Genomic DNA, 19,787 nt, shown 5'->3' with positions numbered 1-19,787 from the left:
TTTAGTAATAGAATTTTATTTAGAGATTGCTCATTAATTCTTTAGATCAGCTTTTGGTTACATGTATTTGCTTAAGTTTATGCAACATAAAATGCATACAACTACAGCTCAAATTATTCCGTATGAATAATGTATTTGAACAAATATAGACCTTTAATGTGTTTGTAGTTGATTTGTAGTCAGTTCATAATTTTTATGTCTGAGCTCATTTTTCAAGTTGTTTACTTGTTTAGGTTAGAAGCAGGATTTTACATATCTCCCGGTATTTACTATGCAATTTTCAGGGTGTATGATTTATTGCTTGAGGTGTGTTTTGCCTCTCTTTTAAAGTCTGTTGGAGTCTACCTGCTTCCTGAAACATTTACTGTGTTTGAGTTTACGGTGCAGGTAATGGAAAGGGAAGTGTAAACCAATCAAAGACATTTTTCTGTTGCTTATGCAAATATTAATTCATGCAATGGTTGTGCTATCATCTAATAAACTCCTTGGCATTTCTCCTAAATGGCAATGCATGTGCCCAAATATTCATGACTAAATAAATAAGTGTGCACAGACTGGCATCATTCATATCAAAGAAGCAGAATAAATAATGAGAAGTATTGCAGGAAGAAATAATTTTATTGAAAATGTATGTTTTCTGAAACAGGAATGTTTCTTCCGGGTCAGTTCCTGAGGAAATTGCTGGAAACCCTGCTGCTTCGGGATGTGGATGTTCTGGTGCAGCCCTGCTCACCCTCATGCTGGCCCTTTTGAGCGCAGACAGACTCTGGTACTTCTCTTGTTTCTTCTGATTGGTTTGAAATTGTGGTAGCTTAAGTTTCAGCTCTCTACTCAACCCCTTGCCTCTTATTCAGCTGCCCAGGGTCTCCTGTCACACATCTCCTTTGAGAGAGACAGCTCAGGACTAATAATCCCATGAAAATGAAAGGGCTGGTTTCTGTTTTGGAGCTTTGCCCAGGTAGCAGGGTCTGGGAAGGAGAGTTGCCATCCCTGCAGCCTGGTGCGGGAGCCCCATGGCTGTGACCCAACGAGGTTCACCCTGTGGGAGACGTCAGACTTTTCCAGGAGGTGTTGAGACAAACTGTGCTTGGCAAGGAGAAAAGGGAACAGTAAGCTTTGGCTGGGAAGTGAGGCTGTGTATGTTGTGTTCTTACACCTGGTGAGCATGTGCCAATGGTGCTGTAAAGGAGGTGGTTTTACTTTTGTGTTTCTGTCCATTGCAATCAATGAGTGTGAGGCATATGCTGTGCAGGAGAAGGAGCAGCAATTACTGTAGCATGTGCTTTGTCCCAAAGTGATGTTAACTTGCAGTAATGCCACTTCAGCAGAAAGAGTAATCAAGCTATAACAGTCAGTCAGGGAGAGTTAAATATGGGAACCCTGTCCAAGGCAAAAGACTGTCATTCGAGCTCCTTGTTACAAGCCTTAGGCTTCATTTAGGCTCAGGTCTGAGGCTGTGCAGTTAGAGGTGCAGCACAGCTCTCTGGGAGCAGTGCTAGACCTAATGAGTGCCTGTGTCATTCTCCATGTAAGATATGAAATCAAAAGCTGTACAGCTCTTCAAAGCTTTCACACTGTCCCCTGAAAAACTACTTAGACAGAAGTGTGCTCTGCCATTTTTATCTGTGTTCTGCTTAGTACTGTCACGGCTGTGTTGACTTACATTCTGATGTGATTTTTTCAGTGCAATTTTCCTTTTCTGGCAGACAGTTAAGCCAGTCTCTAATGTGACTAACTAAAGAAAACCAAAACCAAAACCAAAAAAACTGCCTTGAAGGATGCTGCCTATTGATATGCCTTGTAATTAATACATCCTGGATTGGTACATTTGAGAGGCAGGATTTCAGTTAACGTCCCTGGCTGGTGGGAGTTCCCTCTTGATGCAAGGGAAGGGGGAAAGCCTAATGATGGGGGCTCTGCAACTCTATCCCTTCGCCCCTCTGGTCTCTGAGAAGAATGACTCACAGATTGGTTTCCACAGATCAGTGGCCATCATCCTCTGCGAGGAGACTTAGTTGCCATGGCAACTGTTGCCAAGACAGACTGGTTTTCCTTGGGAACAATTTCAGTGTGTTATTTCTGTACAGTGAACCATCTCCTGTGTCTATTCTTAGAACCATGCAAGAAGATATTGGAGTTTTAGCTCCAGGTGGAAATAAGGAAACAGCAGGAAGGGAAAGCAAGTCTAATCACCAAAAGGGAGCTTGTGGTCCTTCACGGATCTGCACAAAGTTTGTGGTCTCTCAGACTGTACATGCATTCTGCAAATGCGGGCCCCAAAACCAACACTGGAAGCCTCTTCAAGCTATGAGATCAAAATTAATTCTCAGTTCTGTTTAAAAATAGTTAGTGGGGAGAAGGATAAGGTCCCTAGGGATATTCTGTATTGTAGTATGTAGCTATAAAAGTTCTTCTGATTGAGTACAGTGGCTATGATCAACAGTTTGCATGTGCTGGAAGCAACAGATTCTGCCACCTCACTTGACCTGAGAAACACTGCTGGTTTTTGGAATTGCCTGTGAGTTTCATATCACCTGAAAGATTGCTTTTGATTCACTTTGTTAATGATACAGTATTAATGGCATATATGCAACAATCAAGAGTCTCTCTTGTTACAGAGGCTTTTAAAGTTCATGATTCAAAATGTTACCGTTCCTGTATTAGTTTCCAATTTTCTACATAAAATAATAATTTTGGTTCAAGTGGAAAATGTCTTTGATTATTGTATAATATTAGATAATATTCAACTGAATGGATGTAAGCTAGTTAAATGGATAAGCTTCTCTCCTGAGAAATACACAGCGAACAAATTTAACACTGTTTGTCTTGTCCACCAGAGGTCACTTAGAAGCCACTTTATTCATTATTGGCTGTACTTACCTCATTAGCATCTCTTGTTTCCCCTCTTAAGTACTACTGGATCAGCTGTGCTGAGGACCCTACTACTGACTTTGAATCTTTTCTAGAACCATTAACACATAGAAAGGCAAAATCCTGCTGAAACGTAAGAAAAATCATGAAAAATTGTAGGGACTTCATTGATCCCATAATCTCAGTAGGTAATCTCAGTAACTACACCATGCTTCACAAGCTTTGCTGTGCATGTTAAAGACTTTTCAGTGTGAACAGATTCTACCCTGTGTTACTAAATCTACGTGAGATTCTTACCTGTATTCTTATCTGCTCGATCTTCACAAAATATTTCTCAATGTGCATTTAAATTGGGAAGCAAAATGTGTTTACAGCATGTGATATTTCAACTCTATGTGAATCGGGGCTGTCATGTGCTTGTGGAGGTCTTGACTTCACAAATTTTTATTGCAACATGAGGAAAATGAGAAGTCTTTACCTGACCAATCACTTCTCAAATGTGAACAACTCATCCAACTCCGGCAAAAGTGCCATTCTGTATCTTCTGTTGTGGCTAGAGTGAAAAGCTGGAAATCAGACACGATATTTTATGAGCCCTTAAGCATCAAGAAAAGGCCTATGTCTGAAACAGTCTGAACAGAAAATAACCCCATCCTGTTCATGTTTCATTTACAGGGGACAAAAAAATAGCAAAGGAAAAGAGTGAGAAGGTTCCTGTTCTTCAAGATGAATGAAGGGCAGAATTTCCTCATTAGTCTATACACTCCATTAGCCCAATAGTTAGATTATGAGCTCTGAACTTTGTATGAATGGCATTTATTTTTGTTTTGTAACTTTCTGATGGCAAGATTTAAGCACTTCTTGCACAGAGCAATATAGCACTGAATAGTTTGGCATCATACACCAATGTAAGAATTGGCATATTTTTGTTTGATTCAGTTGAGTAAATATCAAGGTGTAAACTGTGGTTTTATTGTGGTGCACTTTAATTTATCTTTGTATGTGGGTATGCTGGTGCAGGGGAAAACAAACAAACAAAAACCAACCGAACAAAAAAACCCAACACCACCACAAAAACGAAACCAAACCAAACAAAAAACAAAAACAAAAAAAATCCACAACCTGAAATCCTCTGTCTCTCTAGCTCCCTAATTCTGATATTGGGACAAGATTGTAGCTGCTTTCAAATATAAAGGTGTAAATATGTCACGATTTTACCCTGTGCTTAGTTTTCCAGTTGCACTAAGCAATGCGTTCTTTGCAGAAGTCAAACAGCAAGCTGGGTGAAAAGTGGCCTGGTGGCTGGATAAAACCTCTCCTTGAGTGAAAAAGGTCACATACACAGATATATTACAAACATATAAAAGGTAAGTTCTCTTAAATCTCCTGAAGATGAAGACAGAGGTTGTTTGACTTTATAATCAAACTTCGACAATGTAGGTAAAGCAGAACAGCTGACTAGGGATGGTAAGAATAGCATCTTGATATTAACTTATTTCAGAATCTCATGCTCTTAAAGCTCGTCTGTTTTACCTCTGGTGACAGGAAGCTCAGTCAGCAAATTTTCAAAAAAGGAGGAGACAGTACATGCATTCTTAATAGTACCGAGTGAGGGATCCTGTGTGAATTGTGAACTTTGAATCTCAGACTTCCTCTGAGTTAAGAAGGTTGTTTGGAATTTTTTTGGTCTGGTCTTCTTCAGAACTGTCTCTCTTACAGCTTCTGTAAAGATTATATGCTCAGTCTTGCAAACTCCAAAGTACAGACTCAGCACCTCTGCAAAGTCTGTATTTATAATAAGAAACAGGAATAATTTTTGCTTTATAAGCTTGGGTACAGACTAGTATGCAGTCATATAAAGTCTGAGGGAGGGGAAGGTGCTACAAAATTCCACTTTTTTCCTAGTTTGTCAGCGATCTGGCCCAGGACAGAAAAATTAATTAGAGAATATCTGGCTCTCATTAATGTTCACTGGAAACTTGCTGGGATCTCTTTGTTTAGGTCTTTATTTTTATACATAGGTCTTTATTTTTATACGTAGACATGTACTCAGAGTGTTGCACATGCTGATGCTTATGCTGGCTAATTTCTACCATGAACAAAGAATGACACTCTGTAATAATAATAATTACAGTATTATTCCTACTTATCCGTGTTACTAGCACGGCGTTATTCCTAGTGTGTCTGGCTATATAAATTACCTCCTCTCTCACAAGCAGTTGATAGTTTTGCCTTGCTCTTAATATAAAGAGTGGACATAGGACATCTGAAGATTTGATCATTAATGAGGGTTGGCTTAGGATACAAGCCCAAACCAGGAAGCAACTGTTCATCTACGGAGTCCCTGTGGCAGGCTGACAAGTGAAAAGAAATAGATGAAGAGCTTCAGCTCTGCTCCATCCTACTTACAGTGCAGAAGAACAGGTGTGTGGTAGGTTACACAGGCACTACTCATTCAGAAGAAAAAGATCCTGCACAGGATAGCTTTCACTTTGTCTTTCTAAGAGCTCTAATTAAACTCACTGTGCGAGCACCTATTAAGAATGGTGCTCCATAATGCCTGATCTGAGGTTTTTCTGAAACAAGGTTGTTCCCAGGGTTTTGTTCTTCAAAACTCTTTAATCCTGACTCTAGTTTTCTCAATGAAAAGTTTGTGAAATACTTTGTTAGCTCCTGGTTTGGGGATAACAGCACTCTGTTGGTCTGACATCAAAGTGAATCGACGAACTAGCTGTGCATTTCTATCCGCTGCTTTAGCCATCTATTCTTTTGCAAGTGTCTAGAAGCTGTCACCCTGCTATGCTGTGATGAAAATAATTGGATGTAGTTCCCACTGCTGTTATTCCCATATGATATTCCTGCCGGTGAAGAATACTCAAAACTAATGGCAAGTTTCAAACTTCAAAAGCCAAGTGTTGTCACGTGCTGAGCTGCTTGCTTCTCCAAGGATATCTGCAGAGAGCTGCACCATATATCAAAGAGCAGCCAGACATCAGACCATTCCCCCAAATGAATGATATGCAGAAAGAAGGTACATTCAAGGATCTACATAGTGAGGAACTTAGTACTCAAACTGGGAATCAAGAGAACCAAATAATTCTGGTGGAAGGGAAGGCTGTATAGAATTAGGGAGATAGAAAATGAAATTACAAATCCAGTGTAAAAAGACATTTAATAATTTGTGAACACTAAGCCACCTGCCCTTATGATTGTTGTTTGTCACTTGGTGCAGGAATTTACAGTAGTCCTGTAGGTTTGGATACCACATATATACATGCTGGGTTTGCCACAGCTTAGTACAATTTCTACTATGTGATAAAGTATGTTTCACCAAGATGGTGTCCTGACCAGGTGACAACCTAAGGGTGGGGAAATTGCTGAGAATCCTATCTGCTTCATGCTGCTTCTTTTGCAGGCAAGCAACCTTCAGGGGAGTTCAACAGCCGTTCAATAGCCATTCAACACACCAGACATTTTTGTGGGTTACAAGGTTACAAGATGAGCCCTGAATGCCATGTGTTGACAGTGTATAGATATCACATTTTGTTCTTGGCCAAAATAGCACAGGTCAGTGTGGAAATTTCAGCTTCCTCTTTTAAAAAACCCTTCTAATTCCAAATCTCTGATTAATGGTGTTGGTTCTACAGTGTTTTTATCAAAATATGGCTGACGAATAGCACTGCTCTGAGCTGATGCTTTCATTTTATTTTTATTGAGACTAAATTTATCCTAACTCCTGAACAGGAAAAATACAAGGCAGCTTGACAGCCTACAACATCTCTATCTGATGCCACCATATCAGAGAAAAACAGCCCCAGAAATGGGATCTTGAGGATAAAGTCATCCCTGACACTACTGAAGAGATGAAGACTTTGAATCAGTTTTTGCAGCTGGAGAAGTCTAACAGCCATTCCTCTGGGTAAGGAAATTTTCTGCAAGTAAGCGTTAAATTGCCCAAAACATCTCTTCCTCAGAATTCTATTTTAATTAATTAATTAAGTATTCATTAATTGGTTGTTAATTAATTAATTTTGCAGAGCTATCCATGGCAATATCCTGCACACTATTCTTGCTCCTGTACTATTCATGTCCACACAATGGTACCACGCTGGACAGTGCAAACCCTATTGAAAGGTTTATTCTAATCACTAACTCTATCACTAGCATTATAGGAAGACAAGTAGTAAGTGATTTACTTAAAAGTTTAAACATATATTTCTTCACCCCATATTGTTTTTCCAAATTCCACATCCCATTTTTAAACATAAATGGATATGCTTGAGTTGGCCAAGTCTTTCCCAGGAATGATTCAGAGTACATTGCAGGAAAGGCAGCCACTGCAGCCAAACAAGCCTCAAATATCCTTCCCTGTCCTAGGTTATTAAAAAATGAATTCATTGGCTGAATAAAGGGGAAAAACCTTACAGGCAAAACTTTCAGTGCCTGCAGTTGTTCTGATTTTTCGGTTGTTCATTTGTACTGTAGCACAGCCAATGTCTGTCCAAGGCCAGGCAAAGAGCAAAAGGCTCATTTCCAGAATGTCATGTGCAGTACCTGTAAATAGGGGTGGTAAGATTGAGGTAGGCAGTCATTAGGATTGGGCAAGACAGAGATAAGCCAGCAAGCAATCTCTTCACAAAATAAAGTACAAAATGTCAGCTCTTAGTAGAAATGTAGGGGATTTTTTTTTCTCTCTCAGAAGGCTCATCCTCATGGTAAAAATCCAGCAGGTTTCTGTTCCATTTCTTCTCTACTACATTCTGTTGTGCTGGCTCTCAGGGAAGCCAGGGATGCGGTAAGAGTTTTCACTGTGTACAGATCAAGTAAAGATCTCTTTTGCTGTGATAAGTATCTGACCGTACTGAGGCTATGCAACCTTTGCAGGTGCAAACATGCCAGTCAGAAAGGACTCTTGTAGGCTGCCCCACTAGAGCATGGCAAGCTGATGAAGGACTGCTAGCAGGCTGTAATCTGTCAGTTTAATAGCATTTTTTCCCTGAATATTCTTTGTATAAAAGTAATATCTGCTTTTGAGGAGCATTTTCCCTAGTATTTGACTCTATCAGGGCTGTCCTGTGCTGTCAGACTCTTAGGTGTCAAGCTAATGACTCAGAGCTGTCACCTTCAAGACTAGGTCTGGAACAAGGACTCCCTGCTGCTTCTTCCACGTTCCCTTCCCTGCTGTTACCTGCACTAGGTGACTCATATCCTAACACACGTTTTATGGAGGAAGAAAATAATTTCCTGAGATGTGTGTTTTAAATAGGACCTCGAGAACCAGCTGCCTCCTAAATATGAAAGTTTTGTGGCCTCTTTCAAGGTAGAGTTCTGATCTCTCTGCTCAGCAAGTCTACAGCTGTATAAGCCTTGGGACCTGAGGACTGTCATTGCATCCACGCTTGGTGTGATTCTCCATGTGGCATTCTCCATCTTACCTAAATATAAATATGGATTGCAAAACCTGTTTTTTTCTATTTCAGCTCCTCAAGATTTACTCCATTTTTGTGAGAAATTTGGAAAATTTTGCTTTTTTGTCTAAACCATTGTTGGTGCAAATTATGATCAGTCTCCTAGGGAAGTGATTTCCTTGGAAACCCTGCCACCAGTTTACCAAAGATAAACAGGCACTTTGGCTCTCCTAGAATAAAAGACTGGAGTGGTCAACTTTGAAAACTTTGAAGGTAAATATATCTTAGCTCCTAGCAGGCAAAACCAACAAAGATTTGTGTGAAGTTGAATCTCTGTAGGGAGAGGCCTTAACATTTTATTTTCAAGTTTTCTTTTATTGTGGCATTATTCTGAGCTTTGTCTTGCTGCTTTCATGGGAGGCAGCAGCGATGTCAACTTTGCTGGTACTGGTAATTAACATAGTAAAAAAATTCAGCAGAAGGAAATCCTTAGAGGTCTGTTAAGAACTCGCTTGAATCCATGAAGCTGGATAAGAAATATAAACCAGGATTCACGTTTTGTTATAATAGTTAGCTACATATTTTATTTTGGTGTATGCCATTGCCCCAGATTTCGATGTGAGTCTAATGGAGGAAGCACAAAGGGGTATATAGAAAAGTGGTGGTGCTTAAACTCTGCTTTTTATCCTAAGGAGAATGTTCTCACAGTAATATGCTAGTGATTATACTTTATATTGTACTCTATCAGATGAAATATGACAGGGGAAGCTGCTCTCTGTGGGTGATCTCTTCTGAAGCTTAAAATAAAGAGAAATAATTGAGCTGACTAGCAAAATTCATGCTGGATTTGATTTTTCTCTCCTCATCCCAACCTGACAACCAAAAGGTGCTTTATTAGGCTCATTTTCTATTTTAACTGGTGGAACTGGGAGAAAATAAGGCAAATTGACATTACTATGTGGTTTATTTACTACAAAAGTTTGTCAGTTCATGTTTGTGGTAGTTTCTTTTTTTTTTTCTTTTTTTTTTTTCCTCCTGTTAATCACAGGATACATGAGACATGATTGCCTCAAATTTGACCCTCATTAACATCAAGGACAATTACTGTGGTGCGGTTTGTCGGAACATCGTGCAGTGCTTTATCTGATGAAGTTACTGCCTGTAACTGTTCTGCTCAGAGAGAGCAGCAAAGTATTGCAGATCTGGGATCCAAGAGGACTTCAGCTCTGAGGGTGTAATACTGAGGAAGAAATGTTCTCTTTTCAGACCTTATATACTAATAAGATAAACTGAGAGGCAGTCAGATCATTACTACTTAAACACACTTAAGCTTTTTGTCCTTTAAGCTATGCATGTTTGCTAATAGTGGAGATGCTATCAAGAGGAGTCCCAGCAGAAATGCAACAGCTGGAGGGCTCAGGATTCATCCCAAGTTGGAATACTGTATGACTCATTTGGCATGATGAGAAATACTTTTAATTTAGACATACAATGAACAAAACATAGAAATGGATTTGAAGCATGGTGAGATTGGTGACTGTTGCTATATTAGATTTTTTTCATTACACCTTGAGATTTTCAGATTCTTATATTCTTCCATACATGAAGATACAATTAGAGGCTACATGAAATGGTTCAGACACTATCCCTTGTTCTTCATCTTTTAGGCTGAAGACAGGAGTGTATTACCTAGGCAATGTAGGCAACTCTTTCCTAGGCAACCCTTTAAAATTATGTAAAGGGAGAAACTTATGGCTCTGTTTGATTTGTCACAGATGTGTGGACTTAGCCAGGACTCTTCTTCAGCCTTTCAATGCCTTGGTACTTTGGCTTTGACTGTTGATGGCAACAAGTTCATCTAACACAGATAAACCTAAAGAGAAAATGTATTAATTCCTGCCCAGTAATTCGGTGAAGTGCTCCTGCAGTCAATGGCTTACCAGGCAGAGATGGAAGAGATGATCCCAAAGGTGAAAAGGGAGAACGAGGTACAGAGCTATGACCATTTAGCAATATTGTATATTTGCCAGTCCTTATCATCCATTTAGTCTTGTTTCATGCCTCCTTCAGTCTTTCATTTTGTCTTTTTACTTCTTTTCTTCTGCTCCATTAACCTTCCATAGGCTCTGCACTATTTCAGGAAACTGAAAATGCTTTCTGCATTTATAATGCTAGTCTAGATACTTGGCTTTTAATAAAAAAATACAATACATTTTCACAGCAGCCCATAAACCAGAGATGTAATAAGATTTTAATCTGATTGTACCATTTGTACTCTGAATTACTTACAGCGTTTTCTACAATACCCTACTAAATGATTATTTCTTTTTCTTTCCAGAGGCCAGCTCTCAAAACCAGAAATCATGTTGGCTGCTAATCTGATGGTCATAAGTTGATAACTTCATACTCACCAAGTCGCAACAAAATTCCCCCAAGGTATGATTTGTCAGGTAGGTTACTTTTTTCATGCACTGCTTCAAACAGCAAATAGATCAGGTGGTGCTTTCTGTCATGTGGTAGAACCAAGTCACCTGCTCTCCCTAGTTGCCGAATCATAGTTTCTGTCCAAACACTTAGTAAATGCATATGGAATCATATACTTTCTTACCATATTCTGCCTGTGTTATCATGTGTACACCACACATCCTGGAATTAGATAATTGCTTTTCGACCTCTAAGCAAACTCCCCTCATTATCAATACCGCTTGACATGAACTATGACATAAAATTTCAGTGGCATATATTGATATTCTGCAAAGGTGTTTTCTGGTCCACATACCCTCTAAGTATGCCCTCTACAATTTCATGATTGAAATTAGTAAAGCCAGCACTATCTGTTTCAACAAACTGCTTCAAAGGTATCCTTAATCTTCTGATCTAGAAAATGAGCTAAGTCATATAGTGTCATGTGTGATTGGATTACAGCTGAAGTATATTGGCTTTCTGGTGTCAGAGCATGTGTACCTCTGCAATAACATAAGACAGCATTTATTTCATAGGATTTTCAGTGCCATAAGTAGGTGTAGTAAAGAATTTTTCATCAAAGTAATGCATTTCTTAGCAAATGAATCTTTCCACAGGAACAAGGCAATTTTCCTGAGATGTTTTTATTTTCCTGGGGAAAATAAAAAAGTTGTCAGTGTTTGGTACTGTCTCTAAGCACTAAGAAAACACAGTGGGAGAAAATCTTGGGAAACATTTAAACATGTTTATTTTAAATCAAACTCTAGGAGAAAGATCGAGAGGTTTATGGGATTCCCTGGAAAAGCAGGACCTCCAGGAATAAAAGGAGACTGAGGACCAGAAGGAGAGAAAGGAGAATGTAGAAGTAAGAAATAAATTTCTCATGTTTCTATAATCCGGTTCTCAACATTTTAGTATATTTTCCAAAAAGTACTTATGTTAATGTCCAGTATTCTTATAACATCATGTGAAAAAAAGGTGTGATTTCCAGAAGCGTGAGGAGCATAAACATAAACCATCTGTTACATAGGAGATGAGTTGACCAACATAACTGGGGAGAAAAACTGTTTAGAATGAGTCACTAGTTTATGTTGTCTGTGAGTGAAATAACAAACCCTCTATCTCATATTATAAACAGCATTTTTTCTTTTGTTCTTTCCCTGTTCATGTGTTTTCTGCTTCAACTTAATTTAAAAATGTTTACATGTGTGTTTTGCCTTTGAGAACTGGGCTTTTCCCTCTGAATAGAAGATGACTTTGGCAGCCCTAAGAATTCAAAGCCCACCCAAAGTATTCAACCGAGTCAGGGACAAGGCTGTCACAGTGGGACAAATTCACGTGGAACAAATTTGCAACATGGCCTGTGGTTTCTGCTCTGGAAACCAAATAGCTCTCTCACATGGCATCAGGTTATAGGAGAGCTAAATGCATCTCAGACACAATTGTTGTGTAGTCATTTTAATACAAATTACTAAATAACACCATTAACTGCTAGTTGTAGTAACAAACGACCTGCTGAGACAAGTAACTGCTTTGGAAACAAAAGTATAAGTTTTGAAGGCTGAACTAAATAGATACAGAAAAGGTAAAGTTCAATTGTTGATTAGTTTTCTTTTTGGCTGGTAAAATGACGGACCTGCTAGTGCTGGAGAAAGAACTGAAAACCGTAGGTTGAAATAAATATTACAAATTTCTCTTGCGTTGCTAATGGGAGATAGTCATTAATTAAATGCTGTCTCACTGAATATGTCCTTCCCGAACTGACTTGCCAAACTTTAAGGATCACTTTGTGAACGTGCAGAGTGGGGGCTTTGTTACTTGGACTGTTCTCTAGGTGCTTGTGCTTTAAGCATTGTTCTCTTACTGCCCCAGTTCTAGATAATTTTCTAAGAGTAGACACAGATTGCAATGCTGTCTTCCTGGGTTGGGCTGCAAGTAATTTCTCAAGAGATGCTCTGTGAAAACTTTCAAAGAATGTCTCATCAGTGCTCTACTAACCCTGGTACTAAAGCTGCATTAGGAAAAAGAAGAAGTCCATCATTGTTCTTAAATTAACTTAGGAGGAAATGACAGAGGCTGCAATTTACCACATCACAAGAATCAGCAGAATAGTCATATAGCTCCACACCACCTGCTGGCCATCCTTCCAAGGGAATGTCTTCCCTAGAGAAAGCACAACTTTGAAGCTCTAGTTGTGTGCAAAGCCTGAAATTTAACCTCAAATTGGGGCAAGAAATTGAGGAGCGTGAAGAGGTCGAACAGCCGGTACCAGGAATCTCTTAAGCCATCTCCCTTTTGTCTTCCTGTACCTTCATGTATCAGCAGCCTGGAAAAGGGTGTCTGAAAGGCTTGTGGAGGTTGTACCTGGTGCAGGAGCACAGCGGAAGAGCATTGTGCTGGTACCATTCCCACAACATCAGGGGAAAATTTAGCTATGCATATGTCCCAGTTTTTGTGTCGTCGTAATAAGGTGGTAGACTCTCTTCACACTAATCCCAGAAACATGTTAAAGACAGTAAGATAAAATAACTTGCCCATTAAAGATAGAAACTGTGTTTCAAAAGAATTGCTGCTAGCAGTTTTATCTGCTAAATGAACAAGAGCTTAACTTTCCACTGGCTTTTCATGAAAGCCTGTCAAGGATGTGAGCTATATATTCCAACTTCTCCTAAAATAATTTGTATTTTCAGGGGAAATACTCAGTTTCCCAGACTTGCTAAAGCTGTCCCTATATCTCTCTGCTCTGCTTCTTTAAACCCTGAATTTTGTTACTGGTTTCTGTGATAAAGCTGATGAGTACAGAAGATCTAATCGCAAGCTCAGTTGCTTTGTATGGTTTCAATTGATCTGTGATTTTTACATTGAAACTTGGCAAGCTATCTTGTCGTGCTTGCAATTTGAGTGTGAATTTCTTCAAATCTTAATTCAAGAACTGTAATACTATATGAACTGGAAATGAAAAACTGTGATACAGTTTTCTTGAAATGTGGGGTTGATATTTCCAGGTGTTTATTTTGTTTGACTCTTATTGGATTCTGCCTACTACTTCAACAATAATGTGTTTATAGCTGGTATTAGCTACTTCTGAAGTACAATTGTGATATGGATAAATAACTATAGCATGATCAATTTTGGTATAATACAATTATGTTCACTTTTGTTTCCAGCTTTGATTTTATAGAACATCAAGAGTATTGCTAAGAAAATATTTGTCTCAACTGGAAAAAAAGATATTTTTGACAATGGAAAAATCCCTCTGTGCAAAAGCTGAAAGTGCACTTGCCTGTCCTAGGAAAGAGGCTGAGAATAAAGCTTTAAAAGACTTCATAAGACCTTCAGAACAGGCTTATATGGGGATATCTGATGAATAGACTGAAGGCAGGTTCATGTGTCTGAATGAAGGGGCTGTAACTTACACAAACAGGAATGTTGGAGTACCAAATAATCTAAAAAATGAAGATTCTTCAGTAATACATGACTATGAAAAATGGACTTACATTAATAGTTCAAATTCACTTGTCTTAATTATTTGTGAATTCTTGAGCTTATGAATCTAAGAAAACCCAAAGTTTTTGCCCTCAATTATGTAGTTCATATACAAGTTTGTTCCCATAAAGGTAACCTGTAGTAACCAGAAGCAGAGCGTATTTATAATTGTTTTCTCTCTCACATACAGTTTTGAATCTCCTAATAAAATGCAGATTTAGTTTTTTCAATCATTATGAATTTACATGGTGTTTATCGTAGTGGTAGCAAGGCTAATAAGGTATGGCATGCTCAGCGGGCTAGTAGTTATACCTTCCTATGAGTTGCTCATAAATGCAGAATGAGGGAAGCATTTTTTAAGAATCTTGAAACTAATGAAAAAATGTTATATATTCTGTCTTCGAGATGAGCTGTAAGTAGGAAAGATTACTCTCCACATGTTGTTTTTGATACTTTTTTTTTTTTCTTGTAAATAGTGGACAGTGCACACAGTCCTATATTATTTCAGTATTTCAGATGGCTTTGCTCAGTGCGCTTTTACTCTAATTCTAAAGTTGATAACGATCACTTAGAGCCTAAAGTGGTATTTGTCATCTGGGTATAGAGGTCCATTGCACGCAAGTGATTACTGACATGCAAATAATTTCCCTTATGAAGTTTCAGCTATTTGCATGCTGTTTTTTCCATGTGGTAGGAAAATGAAATGTGCTGTAACTACACAGAGGAATAAAACAGTACAATGCCCAGCCAGGTTGCTTTTTGTGCAGTAGAACAATCACAAGAGAAGTTGATGGTCTTTTTTGGCAATCTATAGGCATCATTTGAAGTACAGGAGATATAGATCAAGATTTAAATGCAGTGGAAAGCAGAAATTTTTTGTCATAAATCGAACACAAGGGCCTACTGGTGAAATGTTCTCCAAGTGGAATTCAGCTCGTGCAGAAAACCAGCAAAAGGCCTTATTTACATGAATAATGTGAGAGAAGTGATACCATAGGCTGCTATGATTTTCTTGATGGAAGTTTCTTTCACCTCAAGTGAACTACAAAAAGGTGAACCACAGACTGGATTCACTAGGAATAGGTGAATATCATGACAACAAAGCCCGATAATAAATGTTTGACAATTAAGAAAAATATTTACATGTAGGCTTTGAGTTTTTGACTGTGGAAGAACAGATGATTTTCAGTTCCTTTTCCACTTAAAGACATGTGAGGTAAGTGACTCTGTGGAGAGAAGGACTGTATCTACACTGGCAAGGTATGTGGATCCATGGGAACATAAGAGCATATCTGTACCAAGGAGCATTTGGTGCCCAGCTCATCTGTTTTATAGCTGTTATTTTAATTGCCAAATTCTGTGTTTACCTTTGTAAGTAATTACATTTACTTTCTCTGCACCAGGTTATACAGGTACAGCAAAAAAGCCATTACTGAAATTGGTGAAGGGTATGAATTTTCTAGAGTATGATTTTTCTGTTGATCTGCATCATAGTTTCCTTGTCCTTACTGGCAATGTATCTTTGCATTCTCAAGTGAACTGCATTGCTTTTCTTCATTAATTGGCGTCCTGCAGCTATGAAAACAGGAACTTTTAAAATTTTGCCTGGGAGATTTTTAATCAATATTTATTATATGAAAATGCAGAATATGGTGCAATATTTACAAGACAGATTTGGTTTAATTTAAGATAAGAAAAAGATGTTCTAGAGAGTAGGTACAATCCTTTTGTGCTTCCAGATTTAGATATCGGTGGTAATTCAGTCTCCAATGCATTTATTTGGAATGATCATGTGAGTCTACTTTGAGATTGTATCCAAAAAACACTGTGGTATGTTTTGTGACCATTTCATTTGGAGCTGGACTGAGAGCAATGATGTATTATGCCCCAAATGCGTCAGCCAGCAGATTACAATGACTAAACCACTGATTTGAAAAAGGTTTGGAGTGGTATGATGTGAATGGCTGTGTTCTTTCAACTGTTTTTTTTTTTTTTTTTTTTTTTTGAAATACTATTCCTGATTACCATGTCAGTCGCTCTGTCAGGAGTTCAGCTCTGAACTGTAATTTAGACTAATTTTTTACATTATTTTGCCCAGCAAATCTCCAATACAGTTGTTAGAAATTTGTGAAGCTTCTTGTAACCTTGTGTTAAGATTGTGTTCAGGAAGCACTACACATTGTTCCAATGGGATCTATACAAACTGCAAAACTGTTTGCAGGTAAGTGCAAACACATTCTAATGATAAAAACACTCGGAGTTAAGAAAAGCAGAATGAGGAGAACATTCACATTGTATGCTCGGTGTCATATAGTCCAAAGGTATCAGATAACTTTTTTACCAGGCTGTGTACATGAAAGTGTATTTGGCCACAGCAAGGATGGTGTAAATAGCAAATTTGAGCTGCATTTCTTGAAGTAAATGTCCAGTCAGTTCATCTCTTGGGTACTTAAGCCCTAAGGCTTCAGTCTGTTATCATTTCCCTTGTTCCCAGCATTCCCATGTCGTATAGGTCTACCCCGGTGTAAACCACCTCAAGGGAAATGGTTCCCCAGCTAAAATACCTCCTGTGCAGAAAGGAAACTGTGAGCTTCCCTTGCTCTCTAGAAAACCGAACTCTGCTCCATATCACACTGATGAAAATCCATCTCTGGTGGAGTTGCCCTAGAAATGCATCTGTATAAGTGAAAGTATAACTCTATTAGTCTGGGCTTACCTGGTAAGCTGGCCTGTCCTGAGCTGCTGCTTGGAGGAGCAGAATAGCAGTGCTGAGAACTGTGAGCTCTGGCAGGCCATTCATGGGAGCAGGCTGACCTTCTGAGACTGGGCAAAAGTCCACAGGGCAGGAACGGGACCTGGAAATAGAAAATTAGCTTTTATTAATTCATTTTCCTTGAAGCTTTTAAATGCAATAAGGTACTATCATATGTGCCTTAAGTTCTAACCTTTCTCACCATGCATCTAGGGACATCTTTCTTTAGGAACAGCTTTCTTTCAGTAGGTGCTGAAAAGAGAGAAAAAGTTTGAAATTGTGTTCTATTATCTTCCAAGAGGCTTAAATCAGCATCCCTGCTGACCACTTAATTTTGCATTAATTATGAACTAAACTGTATTTGCTGTTATAGCCCTGATTAGAACCATCTTATTTGGTGCTAATATGACCTACACAGAGCTTCCGAGTAATTCAGGATGAGAGCAGCATTTGTTAATCAGCTGCTGGGTTTATCTTTCTAAAACATAGCACAATTTCAGGCTAGGTACAGGCTTACGAAGAGCTATTCTGTCACATATGAAAAAACCACAATCTCTGAAAAGCTCTTTTCCTTCTTTGTGTTTTCAAGTGGCAATTTTCAGTGGGAAGTAAAAGTTGGAAACAGGAAGCAATTTCAATCAGTAGCAGCTTGTACTTACTGACTTATTTTTTGATTATAACATGAAAAAACGGGGGAAGGGGTGGTTAACCTATGCTCAGAGCAGAGGAGAAACGTGCCCTTTGCTGTGGCTTGTTTCTGGTTATGGAAGACGGCATCACCTTCTTGTGTGAAACACACAGAGAACTGTTACATGGGGAAGTCTGTGGCTTTAGCGCTACTGAAGTGGCTCTACCCTTTGGCTTAGCACCTAGACACCTAAGGAAAGAAAAATAATTTCTGGATTGTAATTTGCCCAATAATGCACAGAAGAAGAAATAATGCAGGAGAGCCTGGAAACCTAGGTGCAGTCTCATTTCACTTTTAAGCTCTCTGCCAAACCTCTCAGCACTAGCAACATGACTGGATCTTCTGTTATCTCTAGGGAATGAATTTATCCTGAGGCTCCTACAGTTAACATCTCTTTTTATGGTCTGTGACCCTAGTGATGTTTCAGACATTGGTAGCTTAAGCTGTTTAGATCAGTGCTTCAGGGTAGACAGTTGTGAGAGCTTTTTCCTGGCTGGCTGTGGGCTCTGGTTTGTTTATGCCTTCAACTAGCAGGACAGCTTGTCCTACAGAGCTCAGCTTGTGCATTAATCTTGCAAGAACCTTCTGGCAACTTTGCAGTGGGAGGAAGATTCTATAGTGTCTAACTGATAGGCATCCTCTGCCAGGGTATTTAAACACAGATAAAACTTCAAGCAGCAGAACTAAGTACTCAGAATGCGAGAGCAGTAGTCAACCCACGTTTAGGTCTCTGATCTCAGAGAATCTGAGGGTGCAAATGCTGGGCTTCATGGAAATGAACCTGCATCATCTCAGCCGTGCAGGAGACTGAATTTCAGCGTTTCGTTGCAGCCTTAATGGAAAATGTTACTGCAGAGCTGCAAAAAATATGTATGTATACTGTCTCACAATATTCAAAATGCCAAAGCTGCCTTCTGTTCCTGTGTTGCTTTGCCTTGGTTTAGTCTCTTCTTTACCCCATTGTTTGGATGCTTATGGCAACTGTATCATCATGAGTCCTAGTTGTTTAGATCCCTATCTGTCCTACTCCATCTCACAGTTTGTACTTGAACACATTTCAGAGATGCGCTGAAGGCAGAGAAGGGGAAGGAGGGATTAAACCATCTGGTCCTGCTGCCTTGTTGCAGCTTTCCCCATCAGGCTTGCTGCTGTCTCTTGGGAGAGCTCTAGACAGCATCTCTCCCCCGTCCTCCCATCTGCACTGTTGGGCTGCACCTCTTGGCCACCTTTTCCTTGTACTTGAGAGATGTACAGAAAAAAGGCTCTGTGCAGCCTTCCCCAAGAATTATTCCCAAGCGTGGTTTTGATTCAAACTTTCATTTTTGATACGAGGGAAGCTGAGCTACTACAAGCTGCTTTAGCTGAGTTGGGCCAAGTACTTCACCAAATTTAGTTGGAAATCCTGAAACCTCTTAAGCAACATCATGATCATTGGTTACTCTCTTATCTCCTACCTTACACTTTATGAATCCAATGACACCAGTGCAAGGGTGTCCCACTCTGAAGTGGTTTGATCAATGCTCCTTTGCTTACAGATCACAACCTTTTAACCCATCTATCCCCTTATGCCCTCTCCACCCTGCTTAAGCAGCTATATGCATTCACAGAAGAAAGGCAAAGAGGGTAAAGAGTAAAGATAGGAACAAAGAAAGGAAAGGGGAAGAAGTGATGCATTTTTAAACCTTTTATCTCTTTACCTTTTATTATGGAGAGCTACAGCTAAATGGAAACAAGGAGGTTATTAGTGGTACTTCCTAAGCCTGCTAAGTAGATCTTTTATTTGTGCAGCAAAAACAAGTAAAGCAAATATCTTGAAGCCTCAGATTGCCCTCTATGTGCTGTCATTTTCCGGCACCCAGTATTTAGCTTAAAGCAGCAATTGCCAGTATCTGGAGTATCTCGGCTTTCATTTACAAGACTCAAGTGCATTTCTAGCTTTCATGACTAACGGTGAAAAAAGCTTAAAAGCCTTTCAGTTGGAAAGTTCTACAAACAAAGCGAAAGTGTTTGTTTCCTTTTCATGTCATGTTTTAAAGCCTGTCTTAAAGCAGAACCTGTTTTTTTACCAAATGGGGATTGAGTGTCAGGAATAGTACAGCAGGACTCTCTATGGCAAGAA

The 19,787-nt window shown here is 39.1% G+C and overlaps 1 pseudogene; it reads left to right on the top strand.

Annotated features, from left to right (window-relative positions):
- The first annotated feature begins 4,158 nt into the window (after window positions 1-4,158).
- LOC135991183 (mannose-binding protein-like) lies at window positions 4,159-14,293 on the top strand (annotated as a pseudogene).
- The last annotated feature ends 5,494 nt before the right edge of the window (window positions 14,294-19,787 follow it).

Source organism: Caloenas nicobarica, chromosome 7, assembly GCF_036013445.1.
Source record: "Caloenas nicobarica isolate bCalNic1 chromosome 7, bCalNic1.hap1, whole genome shotgun sequence".
Classification (NCBI taxonomy): Eukaryota; Metazoa; Chordata; class Aves; order Columbiformes; family Columbidae; genus Caloenas; species Caloenas nicobarica.
This window is presented reverse-complemented; position numbering and strand designations above follow the sequence as displayed.